Source organism: Magallana gigas, chromosome 4 (genome assembly GCF_963853765.1).
Source record: "Magallana gigas chromosome 4, xbMagGiga1.1, whole genome shotgun sequence".
NCBI lineage: Eukaryota > Metazoa > Mollusca > Bivalvia > Ostreida > Ostreidae > Magallana > Magallana gigas.
In genome coordinates this window covers 15,573,632-15,599,611 of record NC_088856.1, presented here as the reverse complement: position 1 = coordinate 15,599,611, position 25,980 = coordinate 15,573,632, and the positions used below count along the sequence as shown (strand labels likewise).

The following is a 25,980-nucleotide window of genomic DNA, read 5'->3' as shown; positions in this document are numbered from 1 at the left end:
ATAGATAACAATATATTCTAGTTTTTCTTCAGCTTCAATTAAATTAATTGTCATTTTAGTAGGCCTATTCACTTGAGTAGCAGATTCTTTTTTAACCAATTGTCAGTGAACCCGTGTCATGACAGACAATTAATTGGTCACAACTGATTTGCAAGTGACCCATGACGCGGACGTTAGGTGGTTTGCAAGGCGATTAATTAATTATTAACATATATATGCCTGTTGAACATTACCGGGAACAATCTTAAGACCTAAGTATGCATACGCTGGTTTCAACCAGCATCACATGTTGCAAGTGCTGCAGGCAACTTGCCTCGATCCAAATTAAATCATTCATAACACCTATGACTTGCTCATCAATTGTTTGTTACCGGTAATTCAATTGTCTTACGTTAATTGCACCTGCATTCACTTCTTTTCTCTATATACCCATAGGAGCCAGGACTGGATAGGTTAGAGTGCCTGATTAGAGATTGAAGGGGGCCCCTGAGGTTCTAATTCGGATCTGGTCAGTCATGCAGTACTAGTACTTAATATCCTCCATCCCGTTGCTGTGAGTAGCTCCATTTTAAGGTCAAGATATAGTAAATGATTCCAGAGTGTATTTTTGGTGCTAGAACCATTATGATGTCATAATTTGAAGAATCTTTTTCCCATACTTCGGCTAGGAATTATATAGAAAAGTAAAACAATTTCTTGACATTCTATATTAAATCATGGGAAAAGTATTCCCGATGTCTATATATAATTTGACATCATTTTAAAGAGGATCGAGGTCAAGATCTTACATGTATTTAATTCCGTTTTTGGAGAGACTGTAGGCATTCTAGATATATTTTATTAGTCAAAAATGGACAAAACTCTGAAATTTGTTCCTAATTATTTCCTTCATATTTCATTGAAAATGACAGTTTAAAACATGCATGATTTTTCATTGTGCTTTTTTAGCCCCAGTATACACCCTTTCAAACAAAGCTATTGTTATGAAACATCATTGAAATAATTTATATCTTAAATCTTATAAATCTGTAGGCACCTTTCATTTACTAGAACTTAATATTGACCTTATAAAGATCAACAATCTCAACTGTCAAAAAAAAATAACCCACACTTTACATTCGGTGCAGCTAGTGCCACCCCCTTGAACTGATAGGACTACTCCTGCATGCATCTGCTAATGCAGATTATTATAAGGAGGAGGGATGTGACATCAGACCTGTTTCACTGTTGTCCCATGATCATATGATAGCTTGGTAGAGCACTGTAATACAAGAAACTTTAGCGGAACCATTTGAATTCCTGTCTGGTCTTTCAACGATTTTCTCATTCCCCTACATTTTGTGTCATGACCATTTACCCCTGGAACTGCTGACAGTTTACATATGTAACTTGATCCTGCCAGGGGAAAAGAACAAGAATTTTGATCTGATCATTTTAAGGGCATCACAGACTGCTTGGACGGCCAGTGCCTGTGGTATAGATTAATTAGAAGAGCATCTGATAAGAATTCGGGTAGCCCACGTTCAATTATTATATTATTTCACCAATTCTATTACATATATTAAGTAGTTCATCACTCTGGGCATTGTAGAGGACAAGCCAAAACAACCATTGAAAGATGACCAGCCATGACACATCATAAGTGATGAATACAGGCATTTCATATACATTTTAATTGTTTAATTAAAGAAAATATTAGACATTCTCAAAGTAATTAAATGTTATTATGATATCTAGCTTTGTGAAAAGCAATTTAAAAAATTATGCTACTCTCTAACAAATGTGTGTACAACTCTCGGATTTCATATATCTGTGTGACAGTCAGACCGGTTTGAATACCGGCGCCAGACAGCTCAGTTGGTAGAGCACCTGACTAGAGATTCAGTGGGCCCGGGTTCGAATCCCGGTCTGGTCTGTCATTATTCCTCCCATCCTGTTAGTACATTTGTAGTACATTATCAATGAAATTTGCAAAACAATTGATCCTAAACAAAAAAATCCCTTACATTTCTTGACTGCATGATGATCAACAACTTCAAGGATATTTTCATGAGTTTGTCTCAGTCTCTTATATCTATAGCTATGACTTAGCTCAGCCATCTTCTTTTTAGTCGGGCTTTGCTGAAAGGAAGCTAGGTCCTGGCTACAGGCATGCAAATTCAATTGCAAGTGTTTCTATACATAGCACATCTGCAAAAGTAAATAAGAATTTAAATCACACAGCATCAAAGAAGAAGCCTCCACAATATCAAATAGATTTTAGTGAGGAGGTTTTTATTTATTTGCTTATTTAGAATACATGTTTTAAAAACAAGACTATATGCATAATGGGCATTTATAAATGCTCATGAAATTTCATGAACAACTGTGCAAAGCATTAATTGGTACAGGCTGCACATAGATAAAATATGGGGGGGGGGGGGTTACTTTTATGACACTCATTTAAAAATTCAATGCACGGATTTTTTCTAAGAGACAGACACATTTTTCTAAATAATGCTACCCATGTATTATTTAAATGCTCCCTGATGCTTTGCTAACATAAATTAGCATGAAAGAAAGAGAGAGTCAGAGAAAGATCTCAAGAGAAAGAGAGACTCAAAGAAATGAAGAGAATAGATACACATCAGAAGACTCTCTCTCTCTCTCTCTCTCTCTCTCTCTCTCTCTCTCGAATTCTGTGGAAAAAAACACCATTCATATCTCTCAATGACAGTCTTCTTCTTACTGTTACAGTCCTCCTAGCTCTTGATTTCATTTTTCTTTCTCATTTCTGTCTTCTTTTTTGTTTTCATTCTCCAAGCAGGTGATCAAAAGTCAAGGTTTCAACTTGGACTCAAACCGGGGCCTCGATCTGACCTACAGTGCCAGTACTATAACCATTGCGCTATGTATTAAAATCTGATCGTTTTATTGATTGACAGTCAAAAACCGCAGTGTTAACCCTGCAGTGACATACTTTCCCTCTTTAAGATATTTTTCTAAACATTCTGTGAAACAAAGGTTCTTAGGGACCACAGTGGGTATTGTATTTTGGGTGCCAAATGTAACAGGTAGTCAAAATTTAAGCCTCCCTAAACTGGGATTTGAACCCAGGGACTCTCTTATACCATACCAGCACTGATTGACTGACATGCAGTCACACACCATTTTACCTGGAAACATACTACCCTTTTTTGTAGATATTCATCTTTCAATTGATGAGAAGAATTTTTCATGATTTTATATGCCTCACAGGACTTATAAACTCAGGGATAAATATCACCATCTATTACATCACTCTCATTTTTTATGTCTCTTTTTCATGCACATTCTCATGTTTTTCATTTCTCTGATTTGATATATTGTTCTTTTTACTTCTCTTCTTGTCATTTTAATGCTCTTCCTCTATTTTGCTAATGCATGCTTCTCTCTCTCTCTCTCTCTCTCTCTCTCTCTCTCTCTCTCTCTCTCTCTCTCATATTTCACTCTTTCTTTCTTCTCTCTTTTTTACTCTTTTATGTGCCTGATTATACCTTTCTTTCTATATATATATATATATGTCACTATGAAATATTTTCATTCATCTTTTTCTCTCTTTATAGTTTTCTCTTTACAATTTTTCTTATCCCTCTCCATTCCTTCTCTTGTTTTCATTTCTCTTTCCAACTCTTTTTTTTCTCTCTCTCTATCTTTTTTATTTCACTCTCTCTATCACTTCTCCGAGTTGCTTTCATCTCTTTCACTATGGTTTAATCATCTCTCTCGATCTCTCTTTTTGACTTAAAGGTGACAACATTTGTTTTTAAAGTCATCCCTTTTTTATGGTAATTCAAATCCTGTTTCATATTAATTAATCTCTCTCTCTCTCTCTCTCTCTCTCTCTCTCTCTCTCTCTCTGATTTAATCTGTAAATACATTAAATCCGTTGATCTTTTAAATGTATGACTGCAATTCTCTCTCTCTCTCTCTTTTTCTCTCTCTCTCTCTCTCTCTCTCTCTCTCTCTCTCTCTCTCTCTCTCTCTCTGATTTTCTAGTAATACTTAAATCTGTAAATACATTAAATCCGTTGATCTTTTAAATGTATGACTGCATCTCTCTCTCTCTCTCTCTCTCTCTCTCTCTCTCTCTCTCTCTGTAAAATTGTACTACTCTGTATACAGGTCAAATGAAACAAATTCTTTTCTTTTTTATTGGGGGGGGGGGGGGGGTAGGGGAGGGGAGATGTGAAGGAAGGGGCATTAAAGATATTAAATGGAAATCATAATGAATGTTACATTGATATACATTTAAAAAAATATATAAAATCTAAAACCTGATTTCAATTTCACATTTATTTTATATTCAAACTGTGAACACTAGAATTTATAAAAATATAGAGTTATTATACAATTGTATATTCAACTGACTAGGAAATAATTATGTTACACATATGCCTAAAACAAATATAAGTGAGTGCAAGTGAGAATGATACTTATTTATTACAAGTGGGAGTAAATTACTGATTAATTTCTTTACCTTGATCTGTTTTCTTCATTAATTTTATTCAATTGTTATCTATATTTTTCATTCTAATTTGCTTATTTTGTATCCTCTTTTGTACCCCATATTTCAACTTTACTCTTTCTCTGAGCCACATGTGTTTCTGTTAAATATCATGTTTCTGATCTGAATAATTTTAGAACAACCCTGAACATTCCAATGTGATTTGCACCAGCACATCAAAAAGAAAGTTCTTAGAGCTGAGAGAATCTTTTGGCTTGGTGTAAAATCTGACTCTAAGCTTTCCACTTGGAGAGAAAGATGCTGCAGTGAAATTATTAAAACAGATCTGTGACATTTATAATTGTAGTTTTCAATTATCAAAGTTATTACTCTCAGTTTGTTCTAATCTGACATCTAAATATGATGGGTCACAATCCCAATTTTTTATTGAAATTATTTGTGTGAGTTTTTTTTTAAATAATAATTGCACAGATGTGTTAAATAACAGTATAGAATTTTGTTTAAAACATTAATTGAATTTAGTTGTTCATCATGCCTATCATAAAGTTACAACAAATTTAACACTAAATACTCTAGTAAGATTTTTTTAAGAAAATGAAGAAAATCTTAATTGTTTTATACTTACTAGAATAAAAATCTAGGTAGATGTAATTAATATATTAGTGTGAAAAATACTACAAGCAGCTACTTTGAATGAAAACTCCAATGAGCTCTAATTAACTAATTGCATGCATTCAGATGATATTTTTGGAAAATTAATGACCCGACAATGTTTTAATTGTGTTTAACTGTTAAATTTGTTGTTATGTAAAGAATCCATGCATCACTGATGTAAGGTTTTTAAAATAACAAAACAATCAGTAACAATCTACACCTTTTACACCCATAATTCTTAAAATTAAAGGGTCTAGAGTCAGCATTTACACTAAGCCATACCTTAATGTTAGATAATCTGCTTCAATGGAAAATACATTTTAAGCACAAAATTTTGTGTTCTAATTTTAAAAAATCAATCTGAAAGAGACAAGATCTATACATGTATATTCTAACATGCATTGAAATTCTACAAAGTCAAATTTACTTCTTTAATTTTTAATACACTGTAGTGAATCAGTTTGCATATATTATATATTCTTATATATATATATATATTATTCACTTGTGAATATTTCGGGTTGGTGGGTTAAAAAATCACAACACCTAAATTGATGTATGGTATCTCCTTTTCTTTCTGAGAGTATGATTCTCTCTCTCTCACACTCTCTCTCTCTCTCTCTCTCTCTCTCTCTCTCTCTTAGATTTGTTTTTACAATACTTAATATTTGTATACATGTATACATTAAATCCTATTAATCTTTTGAATGTTTGACTGTTTAATTGCCTCTCATGTTCATTTCTCTTTCTCCATTCTATTTTTTCATCTCTCTCTCTTTTTCATATAATTAATCTATAAAGAACGAGTGCATGTCTGTAACTAAGCATGCATTTTGTCATTGAATATAAAAATAAGATATCAAACATTTTGAATGACTGTATGTATCATGACTGAGTTAAAAGATGAGTTCCTGTATTCTTAGAATAGTGAAAATATTTTCCTTATTATCAGATAGAATATTTTCATTCTTCAGGGAACTGCTGAAAGAGCTTAATGGCTGACCAAGAGCACAACAGTTCTGAAACATAGCATTGAAAACATTCAACTGTTCAAGAGCTTTGATGGTATTTGATCTGGTACAATTTGGAGAACTAGGTACTTTAAGGCTATACCACATGCACCTGTCTGGGTTTAGATCAATAGAAACAAAACATTTAGTAAGTCTTCTCCTCCCCTTTGTGCATTTTGTATTATCTTACTAAAATCTCAACCAAATAATAAAATCAAAACCCCCACAAAATCATCAATATTAAGTTTCTATATAGCTGTATAAATAGCGATTGCAGTCATGTCATCCAACACTGACCTCCAACTTTAAAGCCTGTGGTATTTTTCACCCCCCCCCCCCTTCCTCCCAATCAAAGAACTGTAAGTAAATCAAGCTTTTTAAACCTTATAATACTTAAAAAGATAAAAAATGAAATGTAAACTTTAAAGTTTAAATGTCATATTATATACATATAGATTTATGTCATGAAAATCCTCTTTTTTTTTCTCAAATATTGATGTTTTGGAACAAACATAGGTATCTCCCAACTATAACATTGAGCATATGCTTACTCAACACTATGATTTGCATAATAAAATATAAACAAACACATTTGTGGAAGGAGGTATAGAGCCTTTTCCCATATTTTTGCCTACACCTGTGTGTGGACGGAAAGTACATGTCACTAAAGATAGCTACAGGTACCTACATTAGCTGTCGCAATTAGATTAGATAGATACTGATTTCATATTATTATACTTTCATGTTAAATTCTGAAATCTGATTGGTTTAGGCGCAGTTGGTAATTCGTTCTATTACCCTCAGCGTTAGCAACATGCTTGGCAACGGGTAACACAACGAATTGTTACATGCGCGTAAATTGTGCGCGTACGGTTCGCCGTAGAATTAACTTCATTTCAATATAAAAGCAGTAAAATTTTCTTTAAAATTAATACATTCAGTATTACAAAATAAATAGTGCCTGTTTGGGAGGGTAACTGTTGAAATTGACACCCCTCGAAAACCAATGTTTTCCCCCGCTTCTCGTCGGTTGACAATGGTTGTCTCGGGGTGTCAATTTCAACAGTTACCCTCCCAAACAGGCACTATTTATATAATGGTATTGGGAAGAAAAAAAAATTGTAATATAGCTTAGTTCTTGCGTAGATTTCCCGTATTGAGTTGGTGCTTCATGTATTATGTGATACATTGGAATGCAGATGAGTCTGCAAAAGGTTTAATAGATAATTAGGAACTTTGCCGTAAAACTTTTCAAACAAAAAATAAGCCGGTGGTCTTCCCGACGCTTAGATAGAGGAACCCAGCCTGTTTCTTTGTATAGGAGAGTTTGGATGCTAGTTTATTTACCCCTGCGGATGTGTTCGGAATGTTTTCTTTATTGTTGCTAATTATGTAATAAATCCAGAGGTGCTCGAATGAAAGTTCACGAGACTTCACGGAGATTTGTTTAGTTCCTGTGAAATTTCGAGCGGAAGTATAAGTGTTCGGTTAATATTCTCAAAATACGTATGTACTGGTTGTTTTTCATATCATATCCTACTTTGACTTATGTTAAAACATGAAAATCTTTTAGGTGTATGTCTTATTTTACCATCTAGCAGTTATTTATACTAAACGATATTATTCAGAACAGAGGAATCGTTCGTGTTCAACCACGTGTAAAGTGGTTGAAAATATTAACATTGGGTTGCTTAATAAAATCATGTTTGATGCTTGTGGTGTGCAATACCATGTTTTTAAATAAATAATGGGTGTCGGTTTTGCATAAAAACTTTGTATATATTGAGCCATTTTCAAGGAACATTCTGCATCAAATAGTATAGTCTGTTTCATTATTGATGCTATTACTAGGCCAGTCGCGGATCAAAAATTATTTCTCAGGGGGGATCTCTACTATGCATGTTAATTGTTGCAACAGCAGACAAAAACTATTTTTTGTATTGTTACATTTATTTCTAGATCACATATTTTCCACCAATTAATGAAGATAAAGTTTAAAATCACTAAACCTCTAGATTTTATATTAGACTACAAGTACCTAGATTCTATGAAATAGACTATAAACACGAGGTATAATTTTTACTGCGAAACTGAAAGGGCCAAACAAAACCACGTGGTCTAAAATTTAAATGACAATAACATTCGCAGGGGTGCTATTACCCCCTGTCACAATTCGCGCCGCTTCAAGCTGAATGTTCTCGATTTTTAAACTAAGATATTCAAATAAAATCGGCATATTCCAGGACTGGAGAAGTACAATTTTTGAAGACTATTTCTATTTAGTACATTTTTACTTGCACATTAGCCCCAATTTCGTGTATATATATGATTTAGATAAAATTTCATTGATACCCAAGTTCCACGATAGATTGCTACTTATAGATACTCCGAGGTGTTTATGCGATTCAACATCATTGAGATGGACATCATCGATTATTAATGAGGGATGAAAATTTTAAGGTTTCTTTAGTTTAAGAGAAATTCCATCATACATTCCGTTTTGTTTGGATTGAAGGATACCAGCCATTTTTTCGACCACCCCTGTAATTTGTTCAAGGTCAGAACTTAGTAATGTTCCGGATATAAATGGATTTTCAACGGTTATATGTAAATTGAAGTGTCGTCGGCGAATAGTTTGATGTTGCGTTCGATTATCAACCACTAGGTCGTTTATGAAAACAAGGAGAAGGAGTTGGCCTAGAATGCTACCTTTTGAACTCCTGCTCTGACGTTCATAAATTTTGATCGAGATTCGTTAAAAACAACACATTTTCTATTATGGAGATAACTACGGAACCAAAGTGATAGGTTTCCTCATATACCTATTTTTTCGAGATTATACAATAGGCCACACCTTATCAAAAGCTTTGCTGATATCTAAGAATACCCCTCTGATCTCTTTTCCTTGATCAATGGCCCGATTAAAGTAGTTAAGGAATGAATTCAATATATATTTGTTTTATACGAGATAAAATGGTTTGGGACAGTTTACGCTTTATAAACCGCGAAGCGGTTTATAAAAAAGCGTAAACTGTTTCAAACCATTTTATATCGTATAAAACTAATAAATATTGAATTCGTTACTTATAATTTATTTTTTTTACTCTTCAATGTAGATAAAAACGGTCATTTGACCTTTAAAATGGAGGTTTTTAAAGGTAAAACCCCTGTTTACGAGATATCTATACTTACCTGCATCAACTTTTTGCATTTTCCCCGAGCTGCCTACGATCATGCCTGAACTTTTGAGACCAGCCCTGTGGTATCATCTAGTGTTTACCCATAATGCACAAGCATACTTCCGTTTCAGTTTTGTGAGGGCCTACACAAACAGGGGTGGGTGATGCAGGTAAGTATAGATATCTCGTAAACAGGGGTTGTACCTTTAAAAACCTTCAGTTTACATCATTATCTATACTTACCTGCAACAACTTTTTGCAGAATTTGTAGCAGAAATATTGGGCGGGATATTACAATCACTATCATATAATAGTAAAATAAAAAATACACTCACTCAAAAAGATATTCTATTTTTGTTCTTTCGCCCATCTCGATGTTTCAAGGACATGACTTGGCAAAGCGAGCTTCTCCTTGAGGAACATCTCTCATATGGAATGAAGTAAAGGTGTTTTCTGTTGCCCAATGAGCTGTCTGTAGAATTTCTTCTAGAGTTGCACCATTGAAAAGGGCCTATGAAGTTGCCAATCGTCTTGTATCATGTGCACGCACATGAGATAAAGTCTCACTGTTATGTTCATACACAAACTTTACTAGTGACACAATCCATCTTGAAATTGAACTCTTGGATGCTGGTTTTTGTGAGTCCGATTTGTAAGTCAAGAATAAACACTTTTCATCACCACGAGAAGACTCTGTCCTTTTTAGGTACATTTTAAGTGCTCTACAAGGACACAAAAGCAAGTCTCTACTGTCTGTTGCAAAGCTAGCTATTAAACTCTGGTATGAATATTGGTTTCCATGGCTTTCCTAATCTCTGAGTTTTGACTAAAAACTGTATATTCGGTAATAAACGTATTCCATTCTGCTCAAGACGTAAATGGGACTCTCCAATTGAAAGAGCTTGGATTTCGCTTACTCTTGATGCTGTTGCCAGAGCTACAAGGAACACTGTCTTCCATGTAAAGTACTTCATATCGCATGAATTCATCGGTTCAAATGGGGAGTCACACAACTTCCAAAGGACAGTCGGCAAATCCCAATTTGGAAGTAATGGTCGTACATTAGGTTCAGAATTGTATATTCCTTATATTAACTTTGACAGATCAGTGTTGTTACTGACAGAACTATTGCTCCAACCCTTATGCATAGATGCTATCGCTGACCTATAACCCATTAAAGTATTTGGTTTACAATTACGTTCTTCATGCAAATAGATGAAGAAGTCTGCTAAATCAGCTACAGTGGCCTCAACTGAATCCTTTTGGTTCTTGGCACACCATTCCTTGTAGATTCGTATTCTAGCATCATACATTTTTCTTGTTGACTGTCTTCGGGAGTTGAAGATGAATGACTTAGCTTTCTCAGAAAATCTATTCTCTGTTCTTCGTTGTTTGAAATTTTCCAAACCGCCAAATGCACACTTTCTGGACTTGGATGAATGAACTGCCCTCTTCTTTGATTCAACATGTCTCTTATTATTGGAAGTTCCCTTGGAATGTCGACCAATAGATGTAGTAGGTCTGGAAACCATGACTGTCTTGGTGAAAACTGAGCGATGAGGAGAAGAACACACGACTCCTGTTCCACTTTTCTGAGTACTTTCGGAATTAATATTGGAGGCAGAAATGCATATGCAAACATTCCTGTTCAATCTACAGCTAGCGCATCACATTCCCATGCCAAGGGGTCTTGATGGAGTCTGGAAACGGAGAACAAAATACTACTAGTTTCCGGTTTTCCCTTGTTGCGAATAAATCTATGTTTGGAGTGGGAAAAACTCGCAAAATCTGCTGAACTATTTCTTGGTTGAGACTCCATTCTGTCATCTTGGGAATTTGTTGCCCTCTGGACAACTGATCCGCTATTACATTCTTTTTCCCTGGAATGTGAGCTGCTTTGAGCTGTATTCCGAGAAGGTGACACCAATGCAGAATCCTCCATGTCATCACACATAGGGCTGCAGACTTTGTCCCCCCTTGGCGATTGATGTAAGACACTACTGTTGAATTGTCTGTCCTCAGCAAGACTTGCCTGTGTTTGACATTGTCCCTGAAGTGATGAAGTGCATTCTCCACTGCACTGAGTTCCAACAGATTTATATGTGATGACTGTTCTATCACCGTCCATTTCCCCGACACATTTCGATCCTCTAGGTGGGCTACCCACCCGTAAGTTGATGCATCCGTCCACAAGGTTAGGTCTGCTCTGAAGCTCAGAATAGACGTCCCTGCCAGAACGTTCCCTCTCTCTATCCACCAGAGAAGATGTGGGATGAGGAAACTGTCGATTTGAATCATATGATCCAGTTCGTCCACATGTGGACGCCACTGGAACAGAAGGCAGAACTGAATGGGACGCATCTTGAGTCTGGCAAGACGTACCAAATCTATACAGGCTGCCGTTAAACTGAGGACTCTGAGGAATGTACGTGCTGGGATAAAAGATTCCATAACCATGGTAGAAATTGCTCCACGCAGACTGAGAAAACCGTCCAAACTGGGGTAGACCCTATTGGAGATTGAATAGTGCTCCAACATAAGTTATCTGTTGCGTTGGTTGCAGAATTGACTTGGATTGATTTATTACCAGGCCCAAGTCCATCAGTAGAAACAAAGTTCTTCTTAGTTGATGAACTAATGTCATTCGATCTGCATTTTTGAGAAGCCAATCGTCCAGGTACATATAAATGGAAATCTGTTCACTTCTTAGATGTGCACTTATTGCCCCCCATTAACTTCGTAAACACTCTTGGGGCTGTGTCAGGCGTATTGATACGTTTTTGTCGTTAGTCTTACTATGACGTAGGCAACATTCTTTATACGATATAAAATAATTTTTTAGCCAATCAGAAAGCGCGTTACAACCAGAATTAAATTATTTTGTTATACATAGTAATTGATTTATGGTAGAATCATTTAGAGAGAATCCGGATTGATGTGGAATTTATATGTTAATTAAATGAAGATAATTATAAATGTGCTTAAAGATGCATCTTTCCATATACTTTCCAAGTGCACTTAACAATGCGATGGGTCTATAATTTACTAGCAATATTAGCTGATCCTTTTTTACATACTGGGAGAACATTTAAAGTTTTCCATTGACTGGTGAGGATGAGTTTTCAAAGGAAAGGTTGATGAGTGTGTGTAACATTGGTAGAGTGTCGTTTACATCTTGAGTAGAAATAACGATTCTATCGATAGAACACTTCGAAGTATTATTTGGGTTATCTCGTAGATTAGTATTTTTTCGTCATTGACCTGTGACTGTAGACAAAAATATGTATTTGATTTTCAAAATCGTCGCTTGTCGGTGTACTATTTCCATTTCATTTGATAGAAGGAATAGAGGATTTGTTAAGTTTTTTTAATATCACTAACTCTTTTCAGTAATGTCCCGTGATAAGTACATTTATACTTATGAATTATGACATTTTGCAAATAAACTACAAAATGCCTGCAACAGAGTAACTGCTTACACATTTGGTATTTCAACACATGTGAGATGATGTCCGTAAGGTATGATCAAATTTTAACTGATAAGTTATTATTGTGAAATTATTCAAAAACCTATACTTTCATTTTTGATAAACAAGTCCAAAATAGCAAAAAAAATGAGTAAGGTGGTGGAAATGCTTTGGTGGATCCAAATCAGGGGTAGTTTCAATTAAATGCAAAGAAATACTATTGACTAATTACGTAAAGAGAGAATATATTGTCTATGAGCCTATTTAGAAAATACACAGAAGTTAAGATTTGACAAATATTGAATAAATAAATGAATCGATGCGTTTCTTCAGTGGGTGATTTTAGTTTTGATGCTCATTCGCTTAGAGGTGAGAGAATGAATTAGAACTTTCTAGGACGGGTTAACCAAGAACGCCGCTAATGATCGAAAAGTGTAGTACGAGATTATCATGCATCGCTGGGAGATACATTGGATTGGACTCCGATTCATACAAAAGGTTAATAAATTAAATGGAGCAAATAATGCTATTTTAGTATTGATTTAGTTATTCAGAACGGAGTGCTAAGAAACGGGTTGACTAATTGACATCATGGCGGAAAGTGTAGGGCGAGTTTACTATCGGCCAGATACATTGAATATGAAAGCTTTGGTTTAAAATATGCAATTAAATATGCAAAACCTAGCGTGTTTTAATTTCATACATTTTCATACAACGACAGCCTGGTAGTAAACCTTAAACATTATAATTTGTAAACATGTTGTAATGAACAGATTAGTGAAAAGGTGAAGAATAATGAGGATGCCCCGCACTTTTAGATTGTTTTTCAAAACAGTCTTTTATCTGAAATTCTTATTTGGGACAGTAATAGAAATTTTTATAGAAATACACTAAATATCAATACACTGGTTTGAAATAAACACGATGGAAAACGTTCATTTTTTCAGTCAGCTGCAACAAACAGGATTAAGGCCACGTAAATGTATATATTATCCATCTCATTTCAGATTTTTCATCTTTGTCGGCTCCTTTAAATATCCAACATTGCAGTTTTTTAATTTCAATTTTAAATAATAATTTAAGGAAGGAATCTGACCAAACATGCAACATAATTATGTTGACATGCAACAAAATTGCAATCAGATAAGAATTATACAAACTCTCAAACAATCTCAAATATCGCCCACCTGTACACCCAAGATGTTAGATGCTACCTTTTTATGTCTACATGCAACTTATTTATGTTAAATGCAACATATTTATGTCGACATGTAACATGCAACTTACTTAAGTTGACATGCGTGATGATTTTGTTGACATGCATTTTATTTATGTTAACATGCGAGATAAATATGTTGACATGCAACTTATAAGTTGTAAGTTGTATGTCAACATATCTAAGTTGCATGTCGACATATTTATCTTGCATGTCGTCACAAATAAGTTGCATGTTAACATAAATAAGTTGTATGGTGACATCAATAGGTAGCGTATTTATCATAATGGTATGGTGGCATATTATGGTGGCATATTTCTGCCCCTTGTGTGCAAGTTATTTTCCTATCAAATATGTCGACATGCAAGATAAATATGTTGACATGCAAGATAATTATGTCAACATGCAACATAATTATGTTGACATGCAAGAAAAATTGCAATCAGATAAGAATTCTACAAAATCTCAAATATCGCCCACCTGTGACTACGGAAAAGTATAACCGCCTCTTGATGTTGTGTTCAACCTCTAAATGACAAATTAAAATTGGTGTCATCTTCTTATAAAATGTATATCTTGTCAAAATTATGTCGACTTGTACAAAGAAAAAATTACAAGAAGATATAATTTGGATGATTTAACCGCTCATTTCAAGCTTTGTTGACTTTGATTAAGTCATAATATTATTTTGCGTTATAACTTTGTCGCATTTATATAAATACATAGAAATTTTCTCACTATCTTTCATATTGAAAATTAATTATGTTGAAATTGTACAATTTGTGGAACTTTTACGTCCATATTTTGATAACTTCTTGTCTGTTTACAAGGAATGTCAACTTAAGTTTGCCGTCTTAAGTTTGAGAAACAATTTAACCCAATTAGTGTCAATTATAAACACAATAATGTTAAGAAGTAAACATAATAGCTAACTGCGAAGCTCCGTAAGCGTGAAAGAGAGAGGGGCGTAGCACATTCTTTAGAAATAAAAATAACAGTTTTAAAGTGTAAAATCTAATGTAAAAATAAAACAAATATGATACAACCAAGATTTAAACAGTTTTTTTTTTTATTTCAGTATATACTTTAATCAATACATGATTGTTTTTAAACTAAATTTGTAATGCAAAACGAAGAAATGTTTGTAGATTTTACGTAGGTTTCAAATAATACATGTTTAAATGTATACATGAAGAGTTTTATCTATACCCAATTAATGATGATTTTACATAATTCGAAGTGCTTTTGAAAGATTAAATATAAAAATACCTAGAGAAATACGCATTTCCGAAGGTTTTATATAGTTCTTAAACTTAAATTTAAAAGTAAAAAAAGAAAGACTAAACCGATGTCTAATTATACTCCAGCTACTGGTACATGTAACGGTACATGATCTATTTATCCATGACTGTTTGCGTCTCTGAAAATAATTATCGGTAATTATTCATATTAAGGAAATCGTGTAAATGGTTTCATTGTCCGAATTTTTCATTACGAAGATCGACAATTTAAATACTCTTCCCCTCCTACCTCACAAGTTTAAACAATCGTTAATTATATTTTCAATGTAACTTTGAAATAGTGAAAATTTGATTCGCGTAAATTTTATATACCGTTCTAGGCTGCGATTCGCGGGAAAAACATGACGCGGGAAAAACCAGATATATACGGTAACTATCTTGCATGTCAACATCTTTATCTTGCATGTCGACATAATTAATAGAAAAATAACTTGTACACAAGGGGCAGAGATATGCCACCATACATAATATCATATCAATGTGTAAAGTGTTAATTTCCGCGCTTGCGCGGGGTATTATCTAGTTTTCTATATTTGTATTTTTGGCTTTTCCATGGAATATGCGATGACATTCCAATTTTCCCTATCGGCATTCAGTGGACGGTAAAAAGTTCCCATAAGAATTTTTTTTTTTTTATAAAATAAGCATTTGACCCAGATGCATCAGATTTGGTTAACTTCTAAATCTGTTCGGCTTTTACATATTACATGTATATTACTATTTATATATATCATCACGCCACCGTATCTATCGTCTCGTCTATCGCGCCTAAATGGCTCTTGAAAGCATTGGATCATTAAAAGTTTCAGAAGTTGTATTATTATCTAACCAAATTTCGTTTAGCGTAATAATGTCAAATCTCCCATATTCTGCTTGGATATTATCAAGCTTGTTACTTAAGCATTGAATCAATATATTTTGAAAGTTGTGGTCTAATAACTGCAACGGTGTGTGCATACAAATTTAATAAATTGAATTGAATAATTATGAAAATTTGTTTGCACACATCGTTGCAGTTATGAGACCACATCTTTCAAAATATAATGATTCAATGCTTATATTTACGTTTTTTAACATTTGTTCGCTTTCCGCAAATATGATTTATTTTAAAAGATCTAATCCTTATTCAACGAGAAATGCGCAATTAACGGAAGAGCCATGGGATTTCTTTAGTTCTCTAAAAAAAAATTAAGGTCCTTTGATTGTCGCATGACGTCATTGTGAACATTCCGGAATCTTCTACCGTTATCAGGTATATTATTAGTGTTCTGTTATGCATGGTTTGCTAATATTTCTTGAACTTTATTGTGTTAAACACATTTAGGCTAAGTAAAGAGAAATGGCACTAATGTTTAACAATTTATAGAGAGTAGTTTGAGTTGAAATCGTTGAGAATTCAATAAAAACTGATAAAACTGTACATCGGCAAACTTGGCGGAGACTACAATTCATAATTTTTTACCTGGCAAGGTGAACATTTCTTTGCAGATGTCGGTAGGATATATAATGAATTACAAAAGTACCAATTTTAAGTGAGTTTAAATCATCATTTTAATAGTTATAGACGTTTCATGTTGCTAAACTGTACATACTAGTATTCATGGTTGAAAAATTGTACCAAAATGCAATTTAAATGTGATAGCTTTAATCCTGGCAAGTTTAAATGGCCCTAACATGTTAAAATACATTAAATAAAGGATTGCAATTAATTTCTTTAAAATTTTTTTTTATAATATAGAAATCACTAAAAAAAATGTGATGTTTGGTTGGGGAGCAGTCGTCGCTATAGTTGCCATGTTAGTTAACCTGTGTGAGCTCTTGCTGCATGAACAAAATATTTGCAACATACCGATATTTAAGTTCAATTTGAATATTTACACAGCAATCTTTAAATTTAAACAAAAAATACGATTTAAACAACAACAAAAAAAACATCAAGGGTGGAGAAACCTTAAATTAAATTCTATTTAGAAGTGGGATAGGGGTCTAAAAAGTGATCGTCTTAAATAAAAAAAACAAACCATACATCATATTTCAATGAAAATATATCTGTAATGTATCTCAATAGACACGGACAAATATATCGTGGTTTTTTAGGCCTATTTTAAGAATAGGGCACCTTACTTGGAGACAAAGTTACAACTCAAATAAGCAACGTTAGACATTTTTCTCAACAAATGGTTGTAAAGAAAACACCAATGAACCTCCTTCATATTTTTTCAGATTTTGAAATCTTCAAAATAAGTCTAGCTGCAGTTCGACAGCTGTTCTGAGTGATTATCAAAAAGGGCATTGTCCAGTTCCAGTATGCATACTTTTCAAACAAAATGACATGTGGGACTTCATATTTATTGTTTTTATATCTCCTGGCAATACATGTATTTATGGCAGTTTCGGACAGAAACAAGCCAGTTCAAGAAATGTTAACATTTTTATCTTCAAATGTACAAGATGGCAGTACACCCCCTCAAAAATCCTACAAGATTAGATACATGTTACTTACTATCTCTTTTTCTTTTCATGTTTCAGTTAAGTGAGAAAAAATATTTACTACTTGTGGATTCGATCCAGCGAATTATTTCAGTTTTTAACTTATTGGACACTGTATGATCTTGCTCTCTTATAGATGTGATGGTCTTTTCCATTTTTTGACTATTGATTAATAAATTGCTCACGATGTATACTTATATATTATGTGTTTGTTTAATTTTTTGTGTTAGAATGTTTTATTAATCGGAAAACCTCAAATGGACCAATCTTGATACATGATTGTAGCATTCACACATAATTACACATATATACAAGTATATGAAACGCTATCCCTGCGTTATAGCATAAAACTATCGATATTATATATGTCATATCGGAATTACATGATGTCAAAGCCACATACATGTACAAACCATGCTACTGTCATTGATTGTTCCAGGGATCCAAGTTACCGAGTGGCAAGTGGCAGTAAATACAAAATTTACAACATAGCACCATCATGGCCAATGTAATCATGCAATCAGGATGAACGGCTTATTCTGTACTTCTAATATTGGTATAACCAAAATTTATTACATTACAACATTTACATTGATGAACGGTGTATTGTATATTCAGCATTTAAGGATATCCTCTAGTCCAGAATCATGACATATTATATCCAATCTGAACAGATTGGACTTTCAATTTGAAGATTTTTTTTAAAACTCACTAAGATAATAAAAAAAAGGCGGGGGTGGGCCTATGCTTTATCCCTCGAGTCAGCGTTGGCGTCTGGTGTAAATAAGAATAAGGATCCCCGTAGAACAATGATCGGGGTTCTTATTTTGACGTAGAATAATGACACCCAGCTCTAGAATAATTGATTAAGTTCGAAGACAAAAGACCCAGGGGTCACTTTTTAAAAAGTTAAACATGCAGAGAAATGACGCCCTCCCAAAGTAAAATGACACCAGTCGTAAACAAAAAGAGATATGGGTTACCCCATATCCAAGAGATTCGACTTAAAAATTAAATGTACTTGTTTAATCTATAAATATGATACATGTTACTTGTTGTGATGAAAACTATATCTCAGTAAAATAACTCAGAATCTAGTTCTAACGAAAGTTTTTTTTCTTCAAAAATACCCCTTCTTTTACTTTAAAGGGGCATGTTCACGATTTTGGTCAAACTTTATTTTTCTGTTTTTATTATTTACAATGCTTTAGGAATGCATTTCTAATGATCAAATGAAATTTGGATGCCAGTCGATGAGTTTTAAGCAAGATATTGGGCTCAGATTTCTTCGTCATGTAAACAAGGTTCGTGCCCTGCTTTTGTTTACATTGGTTCAATATACAAGTAAAAAATCTTTTTCAAACTGATTTCTCTATCTTCTTATTCATTTTAAGGATAAATAAACAGTTACTAACGATTAACACATTCATTTGAGGTCTAAAACTGCAATTTCCACTTCAACATTCAAAATGTAAACAAAAGCTTTGTTTACATAGCGAAGAATTGTAAGCTCTGTAACTCGCTTATAACTCAACAAATGTAAATTAAATTTTGGTTGCCTATTAATTGAACTGTTAATTGCTATCAACTCACCCGGTCTAGGTGTCCAGCTGACACGCTTGGCCAAACCTGTCAATCAGGGTACAGGCTATTTTTCTTTTTGATTGACAAGAGGTATGTTATTGACCTCAATCCAGGTAAATTTTAGGGGAGGTGGCTTGAAATTGGGTCTTTAAATATAAGTATATTAGTACTCATAAAAAATACGATCCGTTGCGAGAGCCCAGAATACTCAGTCCATATTCAAAATTGAAATTCGAAATACGACATTCGAAATACGACGTTTGAGATTTTAACAGCCATCTAGGCTTCCGTAGCCTAGGTTAATAAAAAACTAAAAAATACTGGTTTGAGGTTACAACTATAACGGGGCGCTCCCTCCCTGTAGAGTACTTATACTGGACCAACCGTGAGCTTATTCTCTCGTTGTTGGACACAGCCTCATCAAACCTCCAACAAGCCAACACGCGTTTTAGTTTTCAGACTTTTATATAGATTTTACATGGAATATACTATTACGTGAGTTTGGTATGCATCAGTACCGAAGGTCTGATTCCAACTGACTATTAATTTACAATTCAGAATTATATATAATGAACAATGGAATAACACAGTAAAAAATTAACATAATATGTACAGAAGTAAGAAAACCAAAGAAAGAACAGCTATTGAGTAACTCTTGACATTTTAGCAACAGGTACATAAAAGGATTAATAAGATGAAAGAAGTTTCAGTAAACATAAAGAGAAGTCAATTATGATTGTGCCTCAGGTGGAATTAACGCTGCGTGGAATTTAAAACGCTTTTAAAACAGTTGTTGAAATAGAGGAAAGTTTTTGTAGCAATTAACACAAAGTCCAAAATAGTTAATGTACACAATAATTAAAATAGTCAGAAAGATTGATTTTCACAGCGTTACACAACGTCTATAGCATAGTACACTATAGTAACGTGCGTTTTATCATAAATGAAATAATCAAAACTGATTTGGACGGCATATGTAAAGTTCTTGATATGAAAAGTGTAAACAGAGAAAGTTACAGATATAATGGGTTTTTGTGAAGTGTGATAGATAATTCAGCGCTTTAATAAAGTGTTACTGATCACCTTTTTCTTAAAATTCTTTTATCAAGACTTCTGTTCCACAGTTTTTTTGAATATCAGTTTAAAAATATCAAGTTACTTCAGTTGTTATTTGATTATAAAAAGGCTAAATATTATAACGATTTTTTTCTTGATTACAAATGTAGAAAAGAGAGACATGACAAACTCTTTAAAGATACCATTTACATGTATGCCATCTATTTTAAACCCCAAAATACACATGCAATGACTGTACATTACCTTGGCGATATGCATTGGTCAACTGTTCTAATATCCAATCAATATAAAACAAACTTTTGACCAGCTTTAGATCTTTATAAACTTAATGATATTAAAGATTGTAAAATCAACAAAATAAAAGTTCGAACGTTCACCTAGTAAATCAAACACTTTTTATTTCACTTTATAATTATGTTGTCTTTATTCTAAACAGCCGCGTAATAAAACATTTTCTTCAACACTTATGTTCACATGCAAACAATTGAAATTTATTAACTCTATATTTTTTTTATTACACAATGCCTAGAATTGAGACGCGATCATTATCTATTAAATGAAATGATCATTCTGTATGCACTGTTTAAGAAATCGATTTCAATTAATTTATTCATCAAATTTCACCAACTTAATCCATTAAACCTTAATTCCAAACTCGTCCACACTTTTTAAATAAGATCCCAGTTTCCAAAAAAGAGTAAAATTGGCTTTCGATATTTGTTTGCATTATCCTTGTGTAGGTCAAAGAGGAGGTAACTTCTTTGAGGTCCTGGAGTGCAAACTTTGGAATGTATCAGAGGGGCCTTCACATAGAAACTGGAAAAACAATCAGTGTAGGCATTAAGACAAAATAATGTTACCATTCTGGTGTTTATATAAAAAGAAGTCGGTATGAAATATTTGTAGAAATTACAATTTGATTATTACAGGGATGCAACATTTCTCCATTTTACAATGTTTGTGACGTATGTAAAGATTAGGTAATTGTTATCATTTCAATTTCTTAAACTATTTTTTTTTTCTTTTTTTTTTTAAATTCTTATACAACTCTAGTCATCGACAGCTGATGAAAGTCTTTGTTCAAGTAATCCAGACCAGGATTTGAACCTAGAAATACCATACACATTATGGTCGCTTTACATTAAGCTACCTGAATTTGAAATGAAAAGGAACTTCAACAGCTGCTTTTAATAAAAATACATTTCTGTGTTATATAATATCCATCAATGAAAAATAATCTATTAATTACAATCAATAAAACATACTAATCATACTTGCATGTATTACAAGTTATCCTTTTAATATAGAACATCTTAAGTGCATTTCAAACAAGTGATTATTCTATGTAAAATAAAAGATGACTAAATAAATGTGCATAGTTTATTTTGAGAGTTTGTTAATAAATAAAACAATTAATCATTGCTGATCGACATATTAAAAATCTACCTGGTTTTGTTTTCTTTTTGTTATCAATAACAGATATAGTTATATGGGAAAACGAAAAGGGCAATTGTTGAGTCTATTGTTTTGAAAATCTTTAGAATAAAGAAAACAACTGCTTCAAAAATAAAATAGAATTGTAAACCAAAATGGAACGAGCTTTTTTGTTTACACTATATAGCAATGTGAGCGATGCATCTCACACATTACTAGAAAACTGCTAAACCAAATATTTGTTAAGCATTAGATATACATAAATCCTAGTGAAGTATTGTAAACAAAATGAAGTTTAAATATTTTCGGCTTTCAAATCATGTAAATGAGCATAGTCACAACAGTTAATTTTTAACTATAAGAACATGGCTTGTGCGATATTTTTGTTTACATTCTGGATCATATCATTTTAAAAACAAATGTGTACTTTGTTAATTGTCTACAGATTTTTCCATTTTCCCAATTACCACAAAGAACACACGGCGGGTTTGACCGGTCAGCAGAGGACGTTGACTCGTCCATGGCACTTGATTCAACCTCTAATATTTGTAGAGGTCCGTGTTTGCTATGCTCCGGTTTTGTATTTTTCCTTTAAACTTTTGATTTTGAACACTGTTCGTTATCACCGAATTTCATTTTAAGTTGCAATTAAAAGTTTTTTTATTTTACTTGAAAATGTATTAATTACAAAAACCCCGAAATTTCAAAAAACTACCTGACAAAACAAAGATAAAAAATAAGCAGCGTTTTCTGCTTGTAACTATCTTGTAACTAGATAGCCAGCATTCAAAAGTTGTAAACATGTTAAATAATGAACATAATAAAGAAAAATGAAAAAAAAAAATGACAAGTAAATATTTGAAAAAAGTAACACCAAATTATGACCACAACATTTTAAAGATGTGGTATCTGAAGAAATTAAAATATTTATAACTTATTAAAACTCGTATTTTTATGAACTATGATGCTTATTAAACTAATAAAGATACTATAAGGCTGACCATGTGTATCTTTAAAATATCCGTGTTAACTTTAAATTTTTAGTGATTGCGTCCTCTTGCCATTATAGATTCTTTAAACATGTTTAAGATCTTTCATTTAAGAACTTGGTTAAAAAAATTAGTGAATCTTTCAAAAATGAATATTTGCACCTTATAGATTAACCCATTATGTATGAATTGTTATCAATGATATTTAGTAGGGATCCGCTTGTACCTTTAAGGCAGAAAAAAATTGTACAGTTGTTTGAAGAAAAAAAACAACTTTGTTTACTTACTTTTAACACATTAATTTGGCTTTCCTCCTGTTATCCAATACTGTATTGAGCGAAGCCGTTGATTGAACTTTTGACCTTATGTTATCTATGTATTCCTTCATTCCCAACAATCATTAAAGATTGAAATTGAAAGAAGACTTTGTACAGTCCAGCTTGTTTACGAATAGAAACACGGAACACATATCCATTCAAAACACTGAAATAATGTCGAGGTGAACTATCAAAAGTCGCCATTTGTAATGCTATGTTTACATTATTTGAGCATGCGTATGTTAATCTCAAGAAATCTCTCAAATTTGAGCACTGCAAAGCAAGCAATAATAGAATGTTTATCAAACATGATATTACATCCTCAAAAGAAGAAGTCTTTCACTGAATTTTATTTGCTTGATTACAAATGTAGAAAAGAAAAAAAGACACATTTTAAAATAGCTATGCAATTTATTTTAAACCCCAAAATATACAAGCAATGACTTAATTTACTCTGGCGATATCAATATGCAAAAAAATGTTGACCAGCTTTAGATCTCAATAAACTTAATGATATTAAAGATTTTAAAATCAACAAAATAAAAGTTTCAACGTTCATTTAATAAACAGGAGCTTCTTATTCACTTTATAATTATGTTGTCTTTATTATAAACAGCCGCATAACAAAACATTTTCTTCAACACCTATGTTCACATGTAAACAATTAAAATTTATCAACACTATATTTTTTTTTTATCACACAATGCCTAGAATTGAGACGCGATCATTATCTATTAAATATAAATGATCAATTTGTATGCATCTTTTAAAAAATGATTTCAATTAATTCATTCATCAAATTTAACTAACTTAATCCATTAAACCTTAATTCCAAACTCGTCCACACTTTTTAAATAAGATCACAGTTTCCAAAAAGAGTAATATTGACTTTAGATGTTTGTTTTGTTTTAAAATTATGCATTATCCTTGAGTAGGTCAAAGAGGAGGTAACTTCTTTGAGGTCCTGAAGTGAAACTTTGGAATGTATCAGAGGGGCCTTCACATAGAAACTGGAAAAACAATCAGTGTAGGCAATGGACAAAAATAATGTTATCATTCTGGTGTTTATATAAAAAGAAGTCGGTATGAAATATTTGTAGCAAACTAAAATGTAAAACATATTTTAAAGCAATATGAGCTGTATTTTTTAGAATGTTATTTTGCTGCAAAAACCTGCTAGTATGATAAGTCTGCATATAACTTAAACTTTTATGATAAATAAGGTTTGAAAAAATCATTAATTTTTGTCAAAGGAAATATTTTTCTTCTAAGGAATATATAGCAAATCAATTTTTGTACAGGACGACAATAATTCAATTTTGCTCCAAATAAGGCTTCTTAACGGCCTTTTTCACAAGAATATGGCTAACAAAAATTTAAAAACCATGATATTTTTGTGATTTTAGTAGAAAAGAACATTTTAGTAAAAAAAAAAAAATTCAGCATGAAAAATGCAGCTCATATTGCTTTAATTACAATTTGATTATTACAGGAATGCAACATTTATCCATTTTATAATGTTTGTGATGTATGTAAAGATTAGGTTACTGCTTTTATTTCAATTTCTTAAACTATTTTTTTTCTTTTTTAAGAATAATTCTTATACAGCTCTAAATCATACAAAATGCACAGCACATTTGTTACTTATAAAATATATCTTTTTAGAAAAATTGAAACCACACCTGATACTTTGTTCAGTCATTATATAAGACGTCATGGGGACTAAGACTAGTTCAAATTACTTTTGCTTATTGTGGCCGGAGATTTGTACATCGCATACCAAGGGATGTTAATGTGGTTCACGTAAACACTGTATTTTGGTTTTACAAGAATGCAAAGCTTGATTTTGTCAATATAACAATTACTAGTCATAGGCAGCTGATGACAAGTTTTGTTCACATAATCCAGACCAAGATTTGAACCTACAAATACCATAGTATACACATAATGGTCGCTTTACATTAAGCTACCTGGATTTGAAATAAACAAGACCATCAACAGCTGCTCTTTAGGGAGCAAATTAAAATCACAGAAAATTTAAATACATGTACCTTTCTGTGTTATATGATATCTATCAATAAAAAAATCTTATAAATACAACAAGTTAGATATGCGTATTATACATAACTATACTACACTGTCTCTACTTTCAATATAGAACATGTTGGATGCATTTCAATCAAAAGATAAATAAATCGACCGCATTATTAATTAACAAATGCTAAAGGTAACAAAGGTAGTTAAAAAGCTATTCGAAAGGCAATATTACTAAGGCTTTTCAAAATGTAGAAAAAAACATGCTTGAAACATTCAATTTATAAGTCCATCAAACTGTCAACAGAAAGTGAACGAACCCTGTTTACACTACATAGAATTGTGAGCGATGTATCTCACATATTACTAGACAACTGCTTAACCAGTTATTTACAGTTGTTAAAGAAAAAAAAACCTTTGTTTACTTACTTTTAACACATTTATTTGGCTTTCGTTCTGTTATCCAACACTGTAATGAGGAAAGCCGTTTATTAAACTTATGACCTTAGGTCATCTATGTATTCCTTCTAACATTCCCGGCAATCAATAAAGATTGAAATTGAAAAAGACTGCCTTTGTACGGTCCAGTTTGTTAATAGAATCACGGAACACATTTCCATTCAAAACACTGAAATAATGTCGAGGTGAACTATCAAAAGTCGCCATTTGTAATGCTCTGTTTACATTTTCTGAGCATGCGTATGTTTATCGCAAGAAATCTTTCAAAATTGAGCACTGTAAA

At 32.7% G+C, this 25,980-nt stretch overlaps 1 protein-coding gene across 7 annotated transcripts in view; it reads left to right on the top strand.

The window, feature by feature from the left end:
• Window positions 1-25,980, top strand: part of LOC105332754 (uncharacterized protein DDB_G0280205) — a 255,829-nt gene that overhangs the window by 228,568 nt on the left and 1,281 nt on the right. The gene's annotated exons all lie outside the window — the stretch shown is intronic.